The following is a 15,128-nucleotide window of genomic DNA, read 5'->3' as shown; positions in this document are numbered from 1 at the left end:
CTGCAGCCTCTAGTTATCCCCCAAGCCTGCCCTGCAGCCTCCTCAGCCTCCTCAGCCTCACTCTCTCCAATGCTCTCACGTTCTGCATCCACGCCACGCACCCTCAGACTCTCACATCCTGACACAGCGCAACACTCACATTATGTCCACATGGTGGGCTCGTTTATTCTCTATTCTTTAACCAGAAGTAGCCCCAAGAGCATGCCACTGAGCCTCTCCAGCCAGCTGCAAACTTCTCCTGAGAACATCCAGCCCCCCGCCCGCCACTCCGGCTACGCTTCGGTATTCACTCTCAGAGCCACAGCTCAGCATCTCCCCGACGGCGAAAATGGAAGGATCAAGCCATCTGCTTGATGTGCCGTCTTGTGCATCCAGGAATCACATGTCACACACACACAGGCTCAATTCTGGCCTCTAGTTTGGTCTCCAGGGAAGAGACCGGACTCACTGGCCTCAAGGCTCTAACGACTAGGCTATGGTGGGCTGCTGGGCCAGGTGGAGAGGAAGGAAGGCAGGCCGGGAAGGAGCACTGGGCCTGAGTAAGTCCAGCTCCTCCCTGGCAAGCTGGTCCACTTTGGAATACTCCCTGCCCTTCAGTGGACCTCCCTTATAGCTCCTTAAGGAGTTGGCTGTAAGAGGCTTACATGTGGTAGCATACATGAAAGGCTTTTCTTTCCTGGCTCGGCTCCAGGAGGGATGACCTCCTGCAGGCCAGAGGCCCTGGCTGCGAACCTCCCTCCAGCTAGGAAGAAGCACATTGCTGTCATTCATCTCTTGTGAGTTGGGTTATTCTGAGTCTGTTTGCCAGAGTCTGAGCTCTAAAAGGGATCAGTGACTAGATTGGTAAGACTGCACTATGCCGACCCTCCTCCCAGCCACAGGGCACTGCCAAGTCCCATTCTTCATGATAGCCTTCTTGTGTTCTCCTCTCTTTAAAATAACAACCTTTACTTGACCCTGCTACCTAGGAACTTTCCTCTAAGATTCTGCCAGGCTATACAGAGGGCAGACGTGAGTGCAGGCTATAAATCAGAAGCCCTTGTGACTCTTAGATCCATTAATCCATCAGGAGAAGATTTGCTACCTCTTAGTGTTGAGGGAGAGACCAGAAATCCTCTCACAGGATTGACTAATGGCTCAAGCACCACATTTGATACAACTCACAACTCAGCACTTAGTGTTGTGGCCCTCAGGGGCTTATGGACACCAGCATTCTTCTCTGTGCCTTCCTGCTTGCAGCTGCACCCACGCCCCAAATCCAGTGAAAGGAATCTGCTTCCTGCTTTGCCTGTCCTCAGATTGTGTCTAGGTAAGATAATAATATTGAGTTGTTAAAGAGAAAATGAACCACTGCCATAATCTACAGGATCCAAATATTCCAGATTGGGAGTTCTTTAAAAGCTAGGGCCTCCTTTGTCCTCCAGCATATAGCCCTGGGACTGGGAATAGAAACCCACCCAACACATACGTGTAGGATGGATAGGTGGATGAATATGGATGGTGTATGGGTGGGTGGGTGGATGCTTGGATGATAGATGGATGGATGGGTTTATAGATAGATAGGTAAGTGGAGGGATAGATGGGAGGATGGGTGGATGGATGACTGGTTCAATGGATGAATAGATAGATGGATGAGTGGATGGATGAATGGGTGGGCGGATGGGTGGATGGATGGCTGAACGCGCGGATGAGTGGGTGGATGGCTGAACGCACAGATGGGTGGGTGGATGGCTGAACGCGTGGGTGGGTGGATGAATGGCTGAACGAGTGGATGGGTGGATGAATGAATGGGTGGGTGGATGGGTGGGTGGATAGATGGATGGGTGGATGGGTGGGTGGATGGCTGAACGTGTGGATGGGTGGATGGATGGTTGAATGCGTGGATGGGTGGGTAGGTGGGTGGATGGATGGATGCATGGATGAATGTATAGAAAAATGAATAAATTAATTTCTGGACAAGGAACATAATATTTTTTTTGAGATGGAGTCTCACTCTGTCGCCCAGACTGGAGTACGGTGGCATGATCTTGGCTCACTGCAACCTCCGCCTCCCAGGTTCAAGTAATTCTACTGCCTCAGCCTCCCTAGTATCTAGGACTACAGGCACCTACCATCATGCCCAGCTAATTTTTGTATTTTTAGTAGAGGCAAGGTTTCATCATATTGGCAAGGCTGGTCTGGAACTCCTGACCTCAAATGATTCACCCACCTCGGCCTCCCAAAGTGCTGGGATCACAGGCGTGAGCTACCACGCCCGGCCAAGGGAAGGAAAAAATTCTACCCACTCCCTAAGTTTGTTCTAAGAATAAAAGTAGATGATACAAGTAAAAGGGCTTTGGCTGCCTATGTAGGATTATATCAATGAAAGGAAGTGTGGCTCAAAAGAAAATGTCTGCTTCTAGGAGAACTCATGGACTCAAGTAACTACTTAAGGAATTCTCTCGAGGGACAGCATTTTCTGGGTTCTATAGAGGCGGAATTCAGCACGGTGGAGGCTGTATAGTAGGAGCCATTTCACTTTGGACGAGAGGAGTATCTCTGGAGAGCTCCCTCCCTGGGAGTGATGCCTGGTCCCTCCTACACGTGGTTTTCCGGTCTATGCCTGTCTCTCCTATGAGTTTGTGAGCCTGTTAAGGGCAGGTGCTGTGTCTCAAACCTAATCCACATCTTCCTCAGCGAAAATGAGTCACTGCACTCAAAGTCTGCTGCAGTGATTTCAATAAAATAAACAAGGCCAGGTGCAGTGGCTCACACCTATAATCCCAGCACTTTGGGAGGCCAAGGCAGGTGGATCACCTGAGGTCAGGAGTTTGAGACAAGCCTGGCCAACATGGTGAAATCCTGTCTCTACTAAAAATACAAAAATTAGCTGAGCATGGTGGCACATGCCTGTAATCCCAGCTACTTGGGAGGCTGAGGCAAGAGAATTGCTTGAACCCGGGAGGTGGGGTTGCAGTGAGCCGCAATTGTCCCACTGCACATCAGCCTGGATGACAGAGACAGACTCTGTCTCAACACCCCCACAAAATCATAACATTAAAAAAGTTTATGATGAACACATAACTATAAAATGACAACCCTGCAGAAATGATAGAGTGAAACACTGTGTACTAACTGTGCCCTTGCACATCTTTGAATTAAGAGATTGATATTAGAAGTGGCACATTCCCTATTTCAGCCATATTGTTAAGATGGACAATGAGTTTGCATGACTGAGAGGAGGCAGCAGAGAAGAGTGGTTAGTTGCAAGGTGGGCTGTGACCCGCTTCGGTAGGTGAGATAATTTATACAGAGAGCCAGTGCAGGGGTGGGCAGGTGAAAATGCTCAGTCGATAGTGGATTATTAAGGCGATGGTGGTTTGGGGTGCACCCTCATCACTCTATGGTGCCTGAAGCATGCTGCTTCGGTCCTTGCACCCCTCTTTTCTCTTTTCCCTTTCCCTTTCTGCCTGTGCTTCCTCTCTGCTTTGGATGGGGGCTGGGAGGAAGTGGGGGTCCAGGGCAGAGCTGGCAGAAAGAGCAGGAATCCAGACTCAGATGGTCTCTGCCCGTTTTTCCTTCCCCCTATCAGCACCAGCCAGCCAGCCAGCCCACAACTACAGGTGATGCGAGGTCTGCTCTCTCTCAGGCACGCAAAAGGATGTAGTGCCATCCTGGACTAGGGAAGGGGCCGTGGACTGGCAGTCAGACAGGACCACGAAGGGAAGGGGCGCAGCTGTCACCAGCACATGTGGGCTTGTCCTCAAAGCACCTCCCACACCTCCCAGCGTGGCAGCAGGCCACCCGCTGCAGGGCTCACTGGGGACAGAACGAGGGAACACAGTGGCAATTTTTATGCATGACAGCTCTATGAAAAGGGCATAGCATTTACTTTAGCAAATTTGAGACTGGGGATTGGTGAACTGACTAAAGTCAGTGAATATCAAGGGTTAAGCAACAGGCCCCAGAGTTACCCACCCGGATGCGGAGTGGCCTGTGACACCCTTCTGAAAGGACAGGCTGGGGGTCAGGAGGGACTGGCTGCATTCAAATTCCTAATATCACAGTTTCACTCTTCGGGAATGAAGTAAGACAGTGCCTGGGAGCTGGAGCCCAGAGGACCTCAAATTATTACAGAAATCTCTGCTGTGTCGGCTGCTTTCCAAACCTGCTATTGTGGCCATTCCTCAGGGGACTAATCATTGGAGAAACCAGACATGTGGGACAGATGGACGTCTCGTGAGGCCTGCGGTGAGTCAGAGCCCACCTCCAGCTCTGGGGAACGCCTCCAGGCACCGCCACCTCGCCCGGCTCATGGTTTGTATTTCTAAGAGAGATAGGATTTCATCACGTTGGCCAGACTCGTCTTGAACTCTTGACCTCTGGTGATCCACCCGCCTCAGCCTCCCAAAGTGCTGGGATTACAGGCGTGAGCCACAGCACCCAGCGCATATCATTGTTTTTAATAACTGTACTGAAATTTCCCTCAGGAATAAAGTTTCACCAAGTTCAAACACTACAGCAGTTCCTCTGCTCTGCAGCCTTGCCCTTTCTTTCTGCCCATGTATTAACATCAACAGCCCAGAGACCCCAAGCAAAGGCTGCAAAGTCACCTCCATGAGTGTGGGTCTGGCTGAAACCAAGGGGTCCACCTAAGTCAAATGCCTTGGCATCGGGCTGACGCCTGCTTCTACAGAGTGCCAGGTAACACAGCTTCACAGGTCCTTATTCAAACTGCTCCTTGGTTTTCTTCATTTTCTATTGGTTATAACAACCTATACTGAAGTAGAATTACCAATATCATTTCTGAGATGAGCTTACCTGGTAATATTAGCACAAATTCCATGGCCTCCAAATTTTGCCGTTTCTACAGGGCCCTGGGCTCTCAGGCTGTGGTTTCAAGAGTTAGACATTTACCCTCATGCCAGCGGCTCCTAGTCTTCTTGGAATTTCTTCTGAGAGACTCAGAAAAAGAGCTTCTGCCTCTTTTGGCTGTGGAAACACAAGCATGGAGAAACGCCATTCCATTTTCCTGCACACCTGATTGTTTCCAAGTATTTTAACTGATTTTTTTTGTTTTTGAGATGAAGTCTCGCTGTGTCACCAGGCTAGAGTGCAGCTGTGCAACCTTGGCTCACTGCAACCTCCCCGTCCTGGGTTCAAGCAATTCTCCTGCCTCAGCTTCCCAAGTAGCTAGGACTACAAGGAAGCGCTACCACACCTGGCTAATTTTTATATTTTAGTAGAGACAGGGTTTCACCATGTTGGCCAGGATGGTCTCAATCTCTTGACCTCATGATCCACCCGCCTCGGCCTCCCAAAGTGCTGGGATTACATGCATGAGCCACCGCACCTGGATTAAATTTGAATATTAAACATGTCAGTTACTTACTATCCTGCTCAGCATCTATTAAAAAGAAACATTTGCTATACCCTCAATTATTAAATAAAAATGTCCACCTTCCCAATAAAGTGAAAGTAATGAGTACTTTCAAAGATATTTTTGACTGGGTGCAGTGGCTCACGCCTGTAATCCCAGCACTTGGGGAGGCCGAGGCAGGCAGATCACCTGAGGGCAGGAGTTCAAGACCGGCCTGGCCAACATGGTGAAACCCCATCTCTACAGAAACATGAGAACTAGCCAGGTATGATGGCGGGTACCTGTAACCCCAGCTATTTGGGAGGCTGAGGTGGGAGAATCCCTTGAACCTGGGAGGTGGAGGTTGCGGTGAGCTAAGATCACGTCATTGCACTCCAGCCTGAGAGACAGAGCGAGACTCTGTCTTAAATATATATATATGTATTTTTTTCTTTCTTTTGTATGCCACCATTGACTCGTTGAAACTCTTTTGTAATTATGTTCTTAATAAGTTCTGCTAAGAAAATGTATGTTCCAAAACTGTGAAAAAACAAAACAACAACAGAAAAGGCCGTGAAGAGGAAAGACTGAGGCTCCCAGGAGAGGAGGGAACCTGCCTCCAGCCTCGAAATGGCAACATCAGCTCCTGCAGCGTTTCCAGGCTGCTGCCTGCCCTGCACACTCCAGGTCTGCAGTCCCAGCAAGTGCAGGGACTCGTTCCTGACAATCCATTCCTGTATGTGTGTTATAGTCTGCTGCTTCTGCTCCTCTGGAAAACCCTGACTGATACAACTCTCCTGCCCCACGTGCCACCAGGACACCTGGGGAGCCACTGTGTGGCCTGGGCCAATTCCACACAGGTGCCTGGCTTTCTGCCTCTCCGAAGAAGGGACAGGATGGACAGCGAACCTGAGTGAAAATTCTGGGCTCTGACATTCAAAGTTAACCCCACAAGGCAGCACCCAAGGTGGGGAGATGTCCGGTCTGGGCTCTGGGTCGTCCACCCCGTCCCCCTCAAAGCTGGCCTGTGTGCCCGTCCACCTGCCGCAGGCCTCCCAGCACCAGCAGCCCCTTGGCTAACAGCCTTGGCCCATAGCTGTTCTCCCGTCGACTCCCAGGCTCCGCTCTCTTGTTAATCTGAATCGTTAACTGACTCGTTCAGGGCTAAAACAACAACAAAATCCATACCGCAGCCAAGATCCCAGGGTGGATTTTTGGCCTGAATTTTCTAGTCAAATTGTCCTGAAGGTTGTGTTTGTTCTGAAACCTCAGGGCATGACCCTGCTCCAAAGTACGGGCGGGAGGGCACAGGGCGGTGTGCAGGTGAGGGCAGTGCTGCTGAGTGGGGCGGGGTGCTTTGAATCCTTCCTGAGAGATGTCAGGCCCTGAGGCCGACCTCCAGCTGCTGGTCCCGCGCCTGGGTCAGGAGCCCCCACTGGCAGAGCTTTCCAGATGGGCCTGTGTGCTCACCACGCCCAGCTCTCCAGTGTGGCTCCAACCTTGACTGCCAGGAAAGTTAATGTTTTTAGTTAAATAACGTCTACTGGGTTTTTTTCCATTGTAAGTGCCACGCTCACTTCTTCATGCTGCAAAAATCAAGGTAGCGTCACACTAGGTGCTGGGGCACTAGGGTGAAACCAGGGTGACACCAAGGTGACTTAGCCCTGACCACAGGAATTTACAGTCAGGTGACTGCTCATGATCGAAGTCTGAATTTAGGAAGACTAGAAAGGGGCCAGGCGAGGTGGCTAACACCTGTAATCTCAGCACTTTGGAAGGCTGAGGCGGGTGAATCACCTGAGTTCAAGACCAGCCTGGCCAACATGGTGAAGAAACCCTGTCTCTATTTCCCCCACCCCTCAACCCCCCAAGATGGAGTCTTACTCTGTTGCCCAGGATGGAGTACAGTGGAGCGATCTCGGCTCACCGCAACCTCCATCTCCTGGGTTCAAGCAATTCTCCTGCCTCAACCTGCCAAGCAGCTGAGATTATAGGCACCCGCCACCACGCCTGGCTAATTTTTGTATTTTTACTAGAGACAGGGTTTCACCACATTGGCCAGGCTGGTCTCAAACTCCTGACCTCAGGTGATACACCTGCTTCTTCCTCCCAAAGTGCTGGGATTACAAGAGTGAGCCACCACGCCTGGCCACCCCATCTCTACTCGAAATGCAAAAATTAACTGGGCATGTGGTGGATGCCTGTAATCTCAGCTACTCAGGAGGCTGAAGCAGGAGAATTGCTTGAACCTGGGAGGTGGAGATTGCCGTGAGCCAAGATTGCACGACTGCACTCCAGCCTGGGCTGCACTCCAGCCGGGCATCCCAAAAATACCATAAAATAAAATAACTAGAAAGGAAAAAATCACCCATAATTCTCCACACAGAAACCATCACTATAAACATTTTGGTGAACTTGTTTCTGACCTATTCACTATGCTTAGGGTACCATTTTCTTTGTGGGTCTAATGGGGATGTGTTCATATGATATTTACAGTTTGGTGCTCTTTTTTTTTTTTTTTTTTTTGACAGGGTCTCACTTCGTTGCCCAGACTGGAGTGCAGTGGCACAATCACGGCTCACTGCAACCTTGACTTCCTGGACTCCGGTGATCCTCTTACCTCAGCCTCTTGAGTAGCTGTGACTACAGGTGCATGATACCATGCCCGGACAATTTTTTGTATTTTTGGTACAGACAGGGTTTTACCATATTGCCCAGGCTGGTCTCAAGCTCCTGGGCTCAGGTGATCCTCCCATGTCAGCCTCCCAAAGTGCTGGGATTACAGGCACAAGCCACAGCACCTGGCTGGGACTCTGTTATTTAACATAAGTGTTTCCATTTGATGGATTGATTGATTGATTGGAGACAGAGTCTCGCTGGAGTGCAGTGCCATTATCTCAGCTCACTGTACCCTCTGCTTCCCGGGTTCAAGTGATTCTCCTGCCTTAGCCCCCCAAGTAGCTATGACTACAGATGTGTGTCATCACGCCTGGCTTATTTTTGTGCTTTTAGTAGGGATGGGGTTTCATCACGTTGGCTGGGCTGGTCTCAAACTGCTGACCTCAAGTGATCTGTCGCCATTAGCCTCCCAAAGTGTTGGGATTACAGGCATAAACCACCATGCCTGGCCTTGTTTTATTTAAAATACTTCACAAAGAGCTCATCTTTTTAGTGGTGGCATGGTACTGCATTAAGAAGCTATTCTTCCGTTTAATTAGTCATGCCCTTCTCACTGAATGGTTGAGATTGTCCCTGTACCCCCTTTTTGCTGTTAAAAATAATATCATGAACATCATGATGTTTTTTTTGAGATGGAGTTTAGCTCTTGTTGCCTAGGCTGGAGTGTGATGGCACAATCTCAGCTCACTGCAACCTCCACCTCCAGAGTTTAAGCCATTCTCCTGCCTCAGCCTTCGAGTAGCTGGGATTACAGGCCTGAGCCACCATGCCTGGCTAAGTTTGTATTTTTAGTAGAGATGGGGTTTCTCCATGTTGGTCAGGCTGGTCTGGAACTCCCAACCTCAGGTAATCCACCTACCTCAGCCTCGCAAAGTGCCGGGATTACAGGTGTGAGCCACCATACCCCGCCCTCATGAACATCATGATTTTTAAGGCCTTTTCAACATTTCTGTTTCTTTGGGATGCATTTCCAGAAATGGTATTATGAAACCAAGAGTCTTTATTCTTCCTTACTTTTTTAAGTGGCTTAAAACTGCAGCCATCTTTTATCTCCTTATTATTCCTGTGGTCAGGAATGGGGCCCAGTGGAGGTGGGTCCTCTGGTCGCTCTGCAGGCCTCCATCAGGCTGTCAGCAGGGTTGCAGGCTCATCCAAAGCTTGGCTGGGGAAGACCTGGCTTCCCAGCTCCCTCCCGTGGCTGTTGGCAGGAGGCAGTTTCTCACAGGCTGTGGGCTGCAGGTGCCCCTTGGAGCTGCCTCGGTTCCTACCAGCTCCACAGGCTGCCCCTGCTGCCCTCAGCTCCCTGCTCTATGGGCCTTCATGGGGCTGCTCACCCATCTGTGCCAGTTGGCTCCCCTCAGAGTAGATAAGAGAACAGAGAGAAGCCATGGGGACAACAGAACGATGCCTGTTCCTTGCTATCAGGGCTGCCTCTGCTCCCAGCACGAGCGTGGGACAGCTCCAGGCTCACCACCTGCACTGGCGAGACCTGAGCAAATGGCAGGCCTGAGCCCTCTGCACTCAGGAAGTGGGCCTGCGCCTGGGGAGCCCCATGTGTGGCCTGCTGTTCAGTGGCCTGTCACCAGGTGTCACTTACGTGGGCTCTTGGTTGCCTGGTGCCTGGTCTGCTGCAACGGTGCCCCTGACAAAGCTTTGTGTCCCACATGTGCTCCTCTGGGCAGCCCTGTCCTCCCTCTGGCAGCATCGGTGCACCTGGCCCCTCGCATGGTGAGAAGACAGAGTGACCTGGATCCCCCATTCAGAGGCGTGAATCAGGATGTCACCTGAGCTTCCTCTGGGTCCTGTGTCCTCACAGTTTGCCATAGGCCTGACAGAGTGGAGTTTCATTTCTAACAGCGGCCAGAGGATGTGTCACCAGAGGGTGGGTGAGGGAAGCGGTGCAATTGTCCACGGTGGGCTGTCCCAGTCCCTGGCCAGCGGCCTCAGCACACACTGCCTTTAGGCAATTCCGTCACCTACTAGGCCCATTCTCCACCTGCAGGTAGCATGAGCACTAAGAAGACTGGAGTCCAGCCTCAGCCCTTTCCTGCTCAAGACCCTCCAGAGAGCCCTCCTGGTCTCCATGAAGCCCAAGCCCCTGTGCCCGGCTTCTGGGCCTGCTCACTTCCTGCCAGCTCCACAGGCTGCCCCCACTGCCCTGCGGTGCCTGTCCCCTCCTCACCTAAGAGCTCGCTCACCACTCCCATCCTGGGGTCTCACGGGGATCTCGCTTCGGTGCCTCACTCCTCCCGCTGGAGTGTGGACTCCTACAGATCGATGCTCCAGGACACGAGACCGGCCTTTCCCTCCAGAGGCCTCCGCTCCCACCAGCCCAGGGAGAGGGTGCCCATGTGGCATGTGTGTGCCGCATGTGTGTGGGGTGTGTGTGTGAGTGTCTGTGGTGTATGTGTATTGAGTGTGGAGTGTGGGGTGTGTAAGTATGTGAATTGAGTATGGCGAGTGTGATGTGTGTGGCAGGAATGTGTGTGGTGTATGTGTGGATTTGAGTCTGGTATGTGATGTGTGCGGTTGAGGGTGGTGTGAGTGGGTATGAGATGTGCCGTGTGGTGCGTGTGGACCGAGTGCGGTCTGCACAGAAGAGTGTTTCTATTAATATTACTGTCCTCACTTTATTGATAAGGAAACTGAGGTATAGAGAAAGTAAAAAGCGTGTCCAAGGTCACACATTAGGTAACTTGCTGGGGAAGTTTTGAAGCCAAGCAGTCAGATGCCTGCGCCCACATTCTAAGCCACTTTGCTCGATGATTTTGGCATTCCTGGGAAAATGCAGAGGCAGACATCATTGTCATTGTGTGGGAAAACTCAAGTCCAGACAACTTAAGTGACTCTGAAGGCCACAGGCTGTTCTCTCTGCCTCCCATCCTGAGCTTTAGAAGCTGCAGTACAGTTATTCACAGACCTTCCTTCCCTCTTCCCTCACTGCCTCTCCAGACACAGTGTCCCTAGGACTTCCTTGTTTGAAATCCAGCCTCATCAGCCATGCTGAGGCCTGAAGAAGCATCCTGACATCATCAATCCACAAGAGACCAAACGTCTGCCCAGCCCGGAATGAATCAGACAAGAGAAAGGTTAGACGGCCAGGGGGAGCTAAAAGCCCCTAAAAGTTTAAAGAGCTCCTACCAAATGGTTGGTTTGCTCCCACAGAGATTAGTTTTAATCAATTATTAAGCAGTAGTTTAATATTTTAAGAGTTTTCTCAATCACAGAGAAATGAAAACATTCATGATTTTTTCCCCTTACATCTTCCAGAGCAAAATATGTAAAGCAAGTGTAGCTCCAGTGACACAATCTTTAAGACTCTGTCTATTGGAAGAATGGAATGTCTTTACTTTTATTTCTAACTTCTCTTGTGTTTGCCAGAGACTGGCCTGAGCGGGCCCCGAGCAGGCCCTCCCTCAGCAGATGGCGCCTGACTCCCTGATGCTGGAGCACCGCACTTAGTTTAGGGAGACACCATAATGTCCTAACCTGCTCCTGGCTGCTAACCACGGTGCCACAGTCTGTCCTGGAAGCCTCTGGAGGCCACATGGGAAAGGCTCAGCATCCCCACTCCTTCCTCCACTCCCCCAGTCCCCCCCTTTTCAGAGCTAATAATTTAGGACCTGGGAAGTAGCCAACAGAGGGCAGTGGGAGCGGAGGCAGGTGGATCATGAGGTCAAGAGATCGAGACCATTTTGGTCAACATGGTGAAACCCTGTCTCTACTAAAAAAAAAAAAAAATATATATATATATATATATATATATATATATATATATATATATATATAAATTAGCTGGGCATGGTGGCGTGTGCCTGTAATCCCAGCTACTCGGGAGGCTGAGGCAGGAGAATTGCCTGAACCCAGGAGGCGGACATTGTGGTGAGCCGAGATCGCGCCATTGCACTCCAGCCTGGGTAACAAGAGTGAAACTCCGTCTCAAAAACAAACAAACAAACAAACAAAAAACATGTTCCCACCTACATGATGAACCATCAAATAAGAGAGGTCCTGGGCTCCCATTTTATGTTGGGATTAATTCCTCCTTTGGATCCACCCACCCTCTCATCCATCCACTATTCATCATCCAGCCATCCCTATCCATTCACCCATCTATTCACCCATTCACCCATCTACTCATATACCCATCCACCCACTCATCCATCCATCTATCCACTCATCCCTTCATTCAACCCACCATCAATACATCCACCCATCCCTCCATCCACCCATCTACCTCAACCATCCATCATCCATCCATCCACCCATTCCTCTATTCATCTACCCATTCACCTATCTCTTCATCCACCCATCTACTCATCCATCCATCTACTCTGCCTTCTCTCCATCATCCATCTACCCTTCCTTCTATCCATCCACCTATTCACCATTCCTCCATCCACACATCTACCTATTCCACCCATCCCTCCATCCACTTATCCATGCATATACCTATCCATCTACCCACCCTTCCACCCACCCCTCCATCCACCCCTCCACCCACCCCTCTACCCACCCCTCCACCCACCCCTCCATCCACCCCTCCACCCACCCCTCCATCCACCACTCCATCCACCCCTCCACCCACCCCTCCATCCACCCCTCCACCTACCCCTCCATCTACCCCTCCATTCATCTACCCATTCACCCATCTCTTTATCTACCCATCTATTCATCCACTCATCCATCCATCCAGTCAGCCCTCTCTCCATCATCCATCCACCCCTCTCTCTATCCATCCATCTACCTATCCACCATCCCTCCATCCATGCATCCATGCATCCAACCATCCCTCCATCCAATTATCCACACATGCACCCATTCATCCATTTACGCACCCCTCACTCATCCACCCATCCCTCCACCCATTGCTATGAGCCGCTCCTGGCCATCCACCCATCTATCCATCCCTCCATTCACTTATCCATACACACCTATTCATCCATCCACCCCTTCATCCCTCCATCTATCCACCCATCTACCCATACCTCCATCACCCATCTATCAACCCATCTACCTACCCCTCCATCTCTCCATCCCCTATCTATCCACCCATCTACTCATCCCTCCATCCACCCACACATCTATCTATTCATCCAGTTACCCACTCATCTATCCATCCATTCATCCACCATCCACTCACCCACCCAACCTATCCATTTACCCACTGCATCAGTCCATTCTGACACTGCTATAAAGACACTACTCAAGATGGGATAATTTATAAAGGAAAGAGGTTTAATCGACTCATAGTTCCACATGACTGGGGAGGCCTCAGAAAACTCACAATCATGGTGGAAGGTGAAGAGGAAGCAAGGTTCATCTTCACAGGATAAGAAGTGTAAGTGAAGGAGGAACTTGCCAAACACTTAAAACCATCAGATCTCATGAGAACTCACACACTATCACAAGAACAGCATGGGGGAAACCATCCCCATAATCCAATCACCTCCCGCCAAATCCCTCCCTTGACACGTGGGGATTATGGGGACTACAATTCAAGATGAGATTTGGGTGGGGACATAGCCAAACTATATCACCCACCTACCCATCCACCTCCCCACCCACCCATGTAACAAAACATCTACCAGGGACCGAGGTGTAAACCAGGGCTCAAGGATTCACTGTCTGGAGCAGAGACAGACCTGCTCCAGAGCCCTACATGCCATCCAGGGCACTGGGTGCTAAAGCAAAATGTCCTCAGGGTATGTGGAACACAAGGAAAGCAGCAGCCCCTCCTTGGGGCAGGTGGCTCTGACAGAGAACGGTCTCTTCACTCAGCTCAAGAATACCACGTAGCCAGACCAGATGAGATGTGGGGCAGAGAGAATGAGACATGGGCCCTCCAGCCCCACTTGGCTTGTCTGTTCCAGCCCCAGCATACTCTGCCCTTCCAGTGCCCACTTTCCGCTCCTGTTAAATAAGGACGCTCCAGCCTTTGCCTTGCGCCGTACAGCGTGGGGTCACTGGGAAGTGGTCTGCACATTGGGCAGGCTCCAGCATTTCCTAGCTGCCCTGCCTTCCCCGGGAAGTGCATGGGGGTGGGAGCAAGGCTACAAGGCCTTCCTGCAAATCATTTAAATGCATTTGCACAACCAGATCACTCCATGCCTTCCTTGATGGAGACCTTCAAGATCGCTCTCCATTTGCAAAGTTTCCGGAAATGGGCCAGCACTTTAAACTCCAACTGCTTCTGCCCAGAATTTTCTCTTCCTGCACACAGCTGCCCCCAGACGCCCCAGCTTCCAATCACGGCAGAGGCCTTGCCTCGCAGCAGCAACATAAGAACCTGCTTTTGGTTTTTCTGAATGCCAACCCTCACTAACTAAGGGCACTTTATAATTGATTTGCCTCCATAAAATTCATAGGTGACTAATACACCCAAGAATTCCCAAGCCGCTCCTGGCTGTGAGTTCCGACGTTATCCGTGTGTGCGCTATCGGCATCGGACGTCACCGCAGAGTGGGTGGCTTTGAGGCAAGAGCCGTGGCACAGGAACACACTGGCAGAGCCCGGGCAGAGCCTTTGGGTTCGATAACAGGGTTTGCTTTAACCCTTCAGCCAGGGGATCTGTATATCCTAAAGACAGTATGTAAAATATTTATTAAGAAGAAGATCTATTTTTAACTAGGGATGATTTCAGTTCTATTATTCATGCAGCCTCGGAGGGCAGGCTTAATGCTTGTCTGCTCACAGGAGACATGAAACCAAGCAGAGGCGAGTCTGAAATCAGAGACCAGGGCCTGGGGGATTCCGAGAGGCCACAGTGGATGACACCTGCCTGGCTCCAGCCAAACCTCCACGTTCAGGTCACTCTGTCTTCGAGATGTGGTGAAAGCTTCGGCCTCATTTTAAAAACAAAGTCACCTGCACATGCTGCTAATCCTTTTGCGGCTCCTCTTTTCAGCGTGTAGGAGTCACCAGAACAAGGCCCCAGGCGGCCTGTGGGGCCCAGGATAAGCCGTCCCCTGAAAGAAGAGCACCTGCTCCCCAGCAGGCCCCATGCTGACAAGGTCTCAGAAAACAAGCTGGAACCTGTCAGAGCCCAGAGAGAACACACTCAGCTACCCGCTGAGCCGAGAGCCATGGCACGTGTCTGGTGAAGGCGCCA

At 50.8% G+C, this 15,128-nt stretch overlaps 1 long non-coding RNA gene across 1 annotated transcript; it reads left to right on the top strand.

Annotated features, from left to right (window-relative positions):
* The first annotated feature begins 1,119 nt into the window (after positions 1–1,119).
* LOC118153460 (uncharacterized) lies at positions 1,120–4,498 on the top strand. The gene is made up of 2 exons (XR_004742683.2): positions 1,120–1,309; positions 4,171–4,498. It is a non-coding gene; the product is annotated as an uncharacterized LOC118153460 (long non-coding RNA).
* The last annotated feature ends 10,630 nt before the right edge of the window (positions 4,499–15,128 follow it).

Source organism: Callithrix jacchus, chromosome 5 (genome assembly GCF_049354715.1).
Source record: "Callithrix jacchus isolate 240 chromosome 5, calJac240_pri, whole genome shotgun sequence".
Classification (NCBI taxonomy): Eukaryota; Metazoa; Chordata; class Mammalia; order Primates; family Cebidae; genus Callithrix; species Callithrix jacchus.
Note: the sequence above shows the minus strand (reverse complement) of the source record. Positions and strands in the feature narration are given on the sequence as shown.